Source organism: Marmota flaviventris, chromosome 10 (genome assembly GCF_047511675.1).
Source record: "Marmota flaviventris isolate mMarFla1 chromosome 10, mMarFla1.hap1, whole genome shotgun sequence".
NCBI classification, from domain to species: Eukaryota; Metazoa; Chordata; class Mammalia; order Rodentia; family Sciuridae; genus Marmota; species Marmota flaviventris.
Window position 1 is genome coordinate 97473642 of NC_092507.1, and position 8576 is coordinate 97482217.

Consider the following 8576-nt stretch of genomic DNA (forward strand, 5'->3'; position numbering starts at 1 on the left):
GTGCTAGGACAAGGGATAAAATTAGGGATAGGGCTGTGGTAAAGATCAGGGAAAGGATTAAAGCTGTCCTTAGAAATAGGATTTGGGCTAGGGATAGGACTAACATCAGGTCTAGCATTAAGGTTAGGTAGGGTTAAGAATAGCGCGATGGCTCAATTTTGTTTTAGAACTGGACCTAGGGTTAGGGCTAGGTTTATGATTAACAAAACTGTTAGGGCTTATGGTAGGGTAAAGTTTAGGCTTAGATTTATTGTTATGGTTAGGTCTAGGTTTAGGGCTATGGCTAGTGTTAGTGCTAAGTTTAGGTCTACTGTTAGGTTTATGGTAACAGATAGGGTTAGAATTAGAAATAGGGCTAGGTTCAGAGTTTGAGTTAGTCTTTGGGCTAAGGTTAGGGTTAAGTTTAGGGATAGGGCTAAATTCGGGCTAGGATTAGTGCTAGAGTTAGTGTTAGGGTTAGGCCTAGTGTTAGGGTTAGGATTAGGTTTAGGGGAAGTGATTGGGCTATAGCTAGCTTTAGGGCTAGGGCAAGGGTGAGAATTAGTGTTAGAACTAAGGTTAGGGTTTGGATAAGGATTAAGACTAGGTTTAGGGCTAGGCTGAGGTTTGTGTTAGGGCTATGGATAGGATTAGGGATAGGGCTAATGTCAAGTCTAGGTTTAGGGTTAGTATTAGTTTTAGTGTTAGGTTATGGCTATGTCTATTGTAAGGTTTAGGTGTAGGGTAAGGGTCAGTGTTAGAGCCAGGTGTATTATTAGGGTCAGGGTCAGGGTAGGGTTTGGTTTAGATTAAGATTTAGGATTTAGGGTTTATGCTTGAATTAGCGGTGGGTTTGGGTTAGGGTTTGGGTAATAGATAGGATTAAGTTTATGGTTCCTTTTAGGTTTAGAGTAATGGATAGGGTTAGTGTTAACAATAGAGTTATTGTTAGGCCTAAGGTTAGCATTTGGGTTAGGCATTTCTTTAGGGTAATGGATAGGGTTAGAGCTAAGGTTAGAGCTATGGTTAAGTTTAGGATTAGGGTTAGGGTTAGGGTTAGGCCTAGGTTTAACTTTAGGTTTAGGGTTAGGGTAATTGTAGGCATTTGAGGTAGAGATAGGGCTAGGGCGAAGTTTAGGTTTTGAGTCAAGGCTAGTGTTAGGTTTAGATTTAGGGTTATTTTAGGCTAAGGATTAGAGTTTGAACTAGGGTTAGGGCTAGGGCGAGGGTTAGCATTAGGGTTAGCTCTAAGGTTATGGTTAGGGTTATGATTAGGTCTAGGTTTAAGGCTAGGTTTTGTGTGATGTTTAGGGCTAACGTTAGGGATTTTTTAATACAAGAATGAGGGATATGGTTATGGCTAATTTTAGGGTAAGGGTAATGGATAATTCTAGTGTTAGGGTTATGTTTTGGTTTAGGATAAGGTTTAGAGCTAGGGTTTCTATTAGATAAAGGGTCATTGTGGGGTTAGGGTTAGTTTTAGGTTTAGAGCCACAATTAGGTTTAGCATTTGGTCTAGTGAGAGGTTTAGTCTTTACGTTAATTTAAGGGTTATTGTTAGGGCTAGTGCTAGGATTTTGTTTAGGGCTAGGGCTAGATTTATGACTCTATTTATAATTAGGTTTGTCTAGTGCTACTTGTACTGTTAGGTTTAGGTGTAAGTTTACCAGTAGAGGTAGTGTAACGGTTCAGTTTAAAGTTAGGGTCAGGTTTAGATCTAGGTTTAGTGTTAGTGTCAGAATAAGGGTCCAGGTTAGGGTTAGGGTTAGAGCTAGAATGAGGGCTACGTTTAGGACTAGTAATAGAGTTAGGGTTTGGGGAAGGCTAAGAATTATAGTTAGATCTAGGGTAGCATTAGGATGAAGATTTGGCTTAGGTTAAGGGATAGGGTGATATGTGGGGCTAGGGTTAAGTGTTAGGGTTAGTGTTAGAGTTAGGGTTAGGGTTAGCATTAGTTTTTGGTTTGGGGTTATATTTATGTTAAGGGTTAGTGTTAGGGTTAGTGTTAGGTGTAGGATTAAGATTAGGTGGGTGTTAGGGTTAGGGTTAGGGTTAGGACAGGTTTAGGTTTAGGGTTTGGTTAGGGTTAGGGTTAGGGTTAGTGTTACGTTAAGGTTACGGATAGGGTTAAGGTTGATGGTTAGTGTTAGGGTTAGGGTTAGTATTCAGATTAGGGTTACAGGTAGGTTAAGGTTTAGGGTTAGGGTTAGTTTCAGGGTTAGGTTTAGGTTTATTGTTAGGGTTAAGGTTAGGGTTAGGATTAGTGTTAGGGTTACAGTTAGGTTTAGGTTTACATTAAGTGTTAGGGTTTGTGTTAGAGTTAGGGTTTGGTTTAGGGTTAGGTTTACAGTTAAGATTAGTGTTATATTGAGGGTTAGGGTTAGGCTTAGGGTTAGAGTTAGGGTTAGTGTTAGGTTTAATGTTAGTGTTTGTGATGGGGTTATGGTTAGGTTTACGGTTCGGGTTAGGATTAGGGTTAGTTTTAGAATTAGGGTTAGGTTTAAGTTTAGGTTTATTCTTAGGTTCAGTGTTAGGTTTACGGTTAGGGTTTCTGTTAGAATTAGGTTTTGGGTTATTTTTAGGGTTATATTTAGCTTTAGGATTAGGGTTAGGGTTAGTGTTATGGTTAGGGTTATAGTTAGGTGTAATGTTAGTGTTACCATTTGAGTAAATGTAAGGTTTAGGGTTAGTGTTATGTTTAGGCTTAGAGTTAGGGTTAATGTTAGTTATACAGTTATGGTTGGGGTTAGTATTTGTGTTAGGTTTAGTCTTAAATTTAGTGTTAGGGTTACTGTTAGGGTTAATGTTAGGGTTGGGGTTACGCAAGGATTGGTGTTATGGTTAGGGTTAGGGTTTGCGTTAGGGTTAGAGTTAAAGTTAGGGTTTGTTTTATGGTTATTGTTAGGATGTGGTTAGTGTTAGGGTTACAGTTAGCTTTAGGGATAGGGTTCATGTTAAGGTTAGGTTTGGGGTTAGTTTTAGGGCAAGTTGTAGGTTTACGGTTAAGTTTAGGATTAGTGTTACAGTTAGGTTTGGGTTTGGGTTGGGATTCGTCTTTGGGTTAAGGTAACAGTTAGTTTTATGGTTAGTGTTAGGGTTAGGGTTAAGGTTAGTGTTAGATTTAGTGTTAAGGTTAGGGCTAGGTGAGGTTTAGTGTTAGTGTTAGGGTTAGGATTAGGTTTAGTGTTAGGGTAAGGGTTAGGGTTAGGGTTAGTTTTCGGGATAGTGTTTGGTTTAGGATTTTTGTTAAGGTTAGCTTTAGGTTTAGGGTTAGGGTTAGGGTTATTCTTAGGATTAGGTTTAGGGTTAGGATTGCATATTGGGTTAGTATTAGTGTTTGGGTTAATGTTAGGGTAAGGGTTAGTGTTTGGGTTATGGTAAAAGTTAGGTTTAGGTTTGTGTTAGGTTTAGGGTTAGGTTTAGCGTCAGGTTTAGGGTTAGGATTAGATGAGTGTTATGGTTAGGGTAACGGTTAAGGTTAGTGTTTGTTTTAGGGTTAGGGTTAGGATTAAGGAAAAAGTTAGGTTTAGGGTTCAGTTAGGTTTTGTGTTAGGGTTAGTGTTAGGGTTAGGGTTACAGGTAGGATTGAGGTTAGGTTTTGGTTTAAGGTAATGATTAGTGTTAGGGTTCAGTTTAGGGTTAGGATTATTGTTTAGTTATGATTAGAGTTAGATTTAGGGTTAGGCTTACGGTTACGGTTAGTGTTAGGATTAGTGTTAGGTATAGGGTTAGGGTTAAGATTAGTTATAGGGTTAGGGTTTGGGTTAGGGTTAGTGTTAGGGTTAGCTTCAGGATTAGTGTTAGGGTTAGAGTAAGGTAAGGTTTAGGGTAAACTTTAGGTTAGGTTTAGGGTTAGGGTTTGGTTAGGGTTTGTGTTAGGGCTGGCATTAGGGTTAGGGTTTGTGTTATTGTTAGGGTTAAGGTGTGGGTTAGTGTTAGGGTTAGGGTTATGGTTAAGTTTAGGCTTCATGTTAGAGTTTCAGTTAGGGTTAGATTTAAAGATAGTTGTAGGTTTATGGTTAGGAATAGTGTTAGTGTTACAGTTAGAATTAGGATACGTTTTCGGATTAGTCTTTGTGTTAGTGTTAGAGTTAGGTTGAAGCTTAGTGTTACAGTTAGGGTTAAAATAAGTGTTAGGGTTAAGGTTATGTTTATGGTGAGTTTTAGAGTTAGTGTTAGTGTTATAATTATGGTTCATGAGAGTGTTAGGGTTAGGTTATTGTAAGGGTTAGGGTTAGTGTTAGGGTTAGGATTAGGATTTGTGTTAGGGTTACATTTAGGATTATGTTTAGGGTTACGGTTAGAGTTAGGATTAGTGTTAGTGTTAGATTAGGTATACGGGTCGGTTAATGTTAGTGGTAGGGTTCGGGTAAGGTTTAAGATTGGGGTTAAAGTTAGGGTTAGGTTTCGGTTTAGAGTTAGGTTAGGATTAGGGTTATGTTTAGGGTTCTTGTTAGAGTTAAGGTTACGGTAAATGTTAGCTTTAGGTTTATGTTTAGGGTTACGGTTAGGGATAGTGTTAGTGTTAGGGATAGGTTTAGGGTTAGTATTAGGGTGAGGGCTGGGGTTAGGGTTAGGGTTAGGTTTAGGGTTAGTTTTAGGGTTAGTGTTTATGGTTAGGTTTAGGTTTAGTGTAAAGTTTAGGGTTAGTGTTAGTGTTAGTGTTAGGGTTAGGGTTAGTGTTAGGGATAGGGTTAGTGTTAGATTTGGGTTTGGTTTAGAGTTAGATTTAGTATTAGTTTTAGGGTTAGGTTTAGGGAGAGTGTTAGGGTTAGTGATAGGTTTGGGGTTAGGGCTAAGGTTATGGTTAGTGTTAGTGTTACACTTAGGGTTAGTGTTACTTTTAGGGTTTATTTTAGGCTTAGGTTTAGGGTTAGTTTTAGGGTTATGGTTAGTGTTAGGGTTCGGTTTTGGGTCAGGGTAAGTTGTAGAATTTGGTTTAGGGTTAGATTTAGTGATAGGATTCTGTTTGTGTGAGGGATATGGTTTGTGTTAGCGTAAGATTTAGGGTTGGATGTTAGGATTAGGGATAGGGTAAGAGTTAGGGTTAGGGATAGGATTAGGGGTAGAGTGAGGCTTATGTTATGTTTAGGGATAGGTTTAGGGTTAGTTTTAGGGTTACTTGTAGGTTATTGTTAATGTTAGGGTTAGGGTTATGTTTAGTGTTGGGTTACGGTTTATGTTATGGGAAGGGTTAAGGTCATGGTTAGGAGTAGGATTTGTTTTAGGGTTAGGTTCAGTGTTAGTGTAAGGGCTAGGGTTAGCGTTAGTGATAGTGTTAGGGTTAGGGATAGGTTTAGGGTTACTTTTAGGTTTAGGGTTAGAATTAGTGTTAGGGTCAGGGTTATGGGTAAGTTTAGTGTTAGGATTAGGGTTAGGTTTATGGTTAACGTTAGTTTTTGGGTTATGGTTAGGTTTTGGATTAGGGCTAGTGTTAACGTTAGTGTTAAGGTAAAAATTATGGTTTGTGTTAGGGTAATTGTTAGCTTTTGGTTTTGTGTTATGTTTAGAGTTAAAATTAGTGCTTTTGTTATGATTAGAAGGAGGGTTAGAGTGAGGCATATGGTTACTCAAGGTTATGGTTAGAATTCGGGTTAGAGTGAGACTTAGGTGTAGGTTTAGGGTTAGTTTTAGTGTTACTTGTAGGTTAGGTTAGTGTTAGGATTAGGGTTAGGATTAGTGTTAGGGTTAGTTTTATGTTTATGGTTTGTTTAGGGTAAGGTTTAGGGTGAGGGTTAGGGGTAGGGGTAGGTTTACGGTTAGGTTCTGTGTTAGTGTTAGTGTTAGGGTTAGCATTAGGAATAGTGCTAGTGTTGGGGATCGGTTTAGGGTTAGAATTAGGGTTAGGGCCACGATCTGCTCCACTTCCTCTCCACCCCTGTTCCAGGAGGCAAAAGCCCCTGGTCAGGGCAGGGCGGCGCCGCAGAATCCCCCAGCCCCAGAAGAAGCGCCATCTCCCACCTCCACCATGGAACCCATGCACTGTCCCTCACCGAAGAGGACCTGACTGAAGTGAAGAAGGATGCTTTAGAAAATTTGCGGGTTTACTTATGTGAGAAAATCATAGCTGAGAGACATTTTGATCATCTACGTGCAAAAAATATAGTAGAGAAGACACTGAAGAAATTTCTTGCCGGACATCAAGTAGAAAAAGGGCTGGAAAATTGTTAGACTACTTACAAGAAAACCCCAAAGGACTGGACACTCTTGTTGAATCTATTCGGAGAGAAAAAACACAGAACTTCTTGATACAGAAGATTACAGATGAAGTGTTAAAACTTAGAAATATAAAACTAGAACATCTGAAAGGACTGAAATGTAGCATCTATGAACCTTTTCCAGATGGAGCCATGAACAATCTTTCTAGATCAAATTCAAATGAAAGTAATTCCTCTGAAAAACTGAGAGCATCCACTGTCATGTACCATCCAGAAGGAGAATCCAGCACAGCTCCCTTCTTTTCTACTGATTCTTCTCTGAATTTGCCTGTCCTGGAAGTAGGCAGAACTGAAAATACCATCTTCTCTTCAACTACATTTCCTAGACCTGGGGACACTGGGGCTCCTCCTTTGCCACCAGAGTTGCAGTTAGATGGAGGAACTTGTGGAAGCTCTAGTGAGATGTTTCTTCCCTTAAGATCAGGTGCTGTTTTACCACAATGACACTTTACTACCTTTTAATTTTTTTAGTAGTGACAAAAAATGTTTTAAAGGATATGAATCTTTTTGTAAAATCACTATAATGATTTGCTTCCATTTGATAAATGTCTTTTAAAACAATATAAGCATACTTTGTAAATATATTTTTTTAGAATAAAAGAAGCATACTTTTGGAATAGCTAAATGTAAATCATGTTGATCATGTACTTTTCAGTACTTTTTTTTCATTTTTTAGGTGGTTTAGTACTTTGAAATTTTTTATATTGTAAGATAATTTTAATAGGGAACATTTCTCTATTGGGGAGCAGAAAGACTGGGAATAATGTTCACAATGCATTTGTACAAGAAATTTTCCGAGTATAGCCTTTTCAACTCATTTACCAGTAAATTTTCAGCATTAAGCTATTTCTGTTTGGCAAGAAGCTGATGACTGATGGGAAAGCTGCCAGTAAACTGAAAAGAATCTCTTTCCCACTCATTTGGTCTTATGGGGTCTTCTCCTGATTCTGGTGGAACATATGGAGTTTGAGCCACTTATGATCTCTTTGCCAAAATTCTTACTAACCTTACTAATTGATACTACTTTCTTTGGGTTTTTACAGTCTATCCTTTATAATTTTCTTTCTCCAAAAAATATCTCTGTAGGAATCTCATTACATGTAATTTGGTGAGATTTTTAAAAATACTTTCTCTGTATTTTTCATTCTTTTAATGAGTACCACTATACAGTTGAAATGGCTAGAACAAATTGGTTTTGAGATGTGTGACAATTCTGTTTTTAATACTATTTGAAACAATTAGGCCATTAGCCAGATTTATCGTATTCTTGTATAACAAAATTTAAGTAATTTCACACATATAAATCTTATGTTCTCATTGTCTTCATTTAAATTATAATTCTACCAGTTTCCAGACATTCACCTCCTATGTATTCCTATTATTTTAAAAAACCCAGAAGTGGAAATTTGCTATCAACAATAAAAGTTTTTTAAAATGTAGTGATATGTTTTGGAGTTTCAAATTTTTCAATAGGGAATGTCTAAAATACCACCACACAGGTAGGGGTTAGTTTTAATACTGAATTTCTTTTAGGCTATTGAATAATGATATAAACAATAAAATGAAGGTCTTAAACTTAGGCTTTGGATTTTGAATCCCATGAGTCAATTTTTTTTTCTCTTTAAACACTAAAATCTTACCATTGCCAAAAATATACAAATTAGAATGACATAATGACATGATATGCAATTTGTTACTGTTGATTAATGCAGCAGTGAAAAAGTTACTTTTCAGGGTACCACATTATCACAATATAAAACAACACCTTTAAGTTCACTTCTTTAAAAAAAAAAATGGAGCTGGGAGAGCAGTGCACACCTCTATAATCCCAGAAATTCAATTCAGGGGGCTGAGGCAGGAGGATCACAAGTTCAAGGCCAGTGTGGGCAACTTAGCAAGATTCTGACTCAAAAAATAAAAAAGGGCTAGTGCTATATACAGCATAGTTGTGGGGCATACCTGGGTTTGATCCCCAGTATCTCACACACACAAAAAAATAATACTTTTTGGTGCAGTTGTAGGTTTACATAAAAATTGATCAAAAAGTATAGAGTTATCAAATACCCTTTCTTTCCCCAGTTTCCCATATTAACATTTTGCATTGTTGTGATACATTTGTTACAATTGATAAACTAGTATTGATACATTATTATTCCAATCTTGGTACCTTATTATTAGCCAAAGTTCCTCATTTATTTTAAGGTTCACTGTGTGTTGTACAATACTATAGGTTTTTAAAATGTATATAATGTCATGTATCCACAATTACAGTGTTATATAGAATAGTTTCACTGCCTTAAGAATTCCTATATTTCACGCATTTGCTCCACTTTTTCTGTTTTCCACCTTCTGACCCTGGCAAATATCCATCTTTTATTA

The 8576-nt window shown here is 37.4% G+C and overlaps 1 pseudogene; it reads left to right on the forward strand.

Moving 5' to 3' along the window:
- Positions 1–5181: 5181 nt before the first annotated feature.
- Positions 5182–6641, forward strand: LOC114082242 (B-cell lymphoma/leukemia 10 pseudogene; annotated as a pseudogene).
- Positions 6642–8576: the final 1935 nt, after the last annotated feature.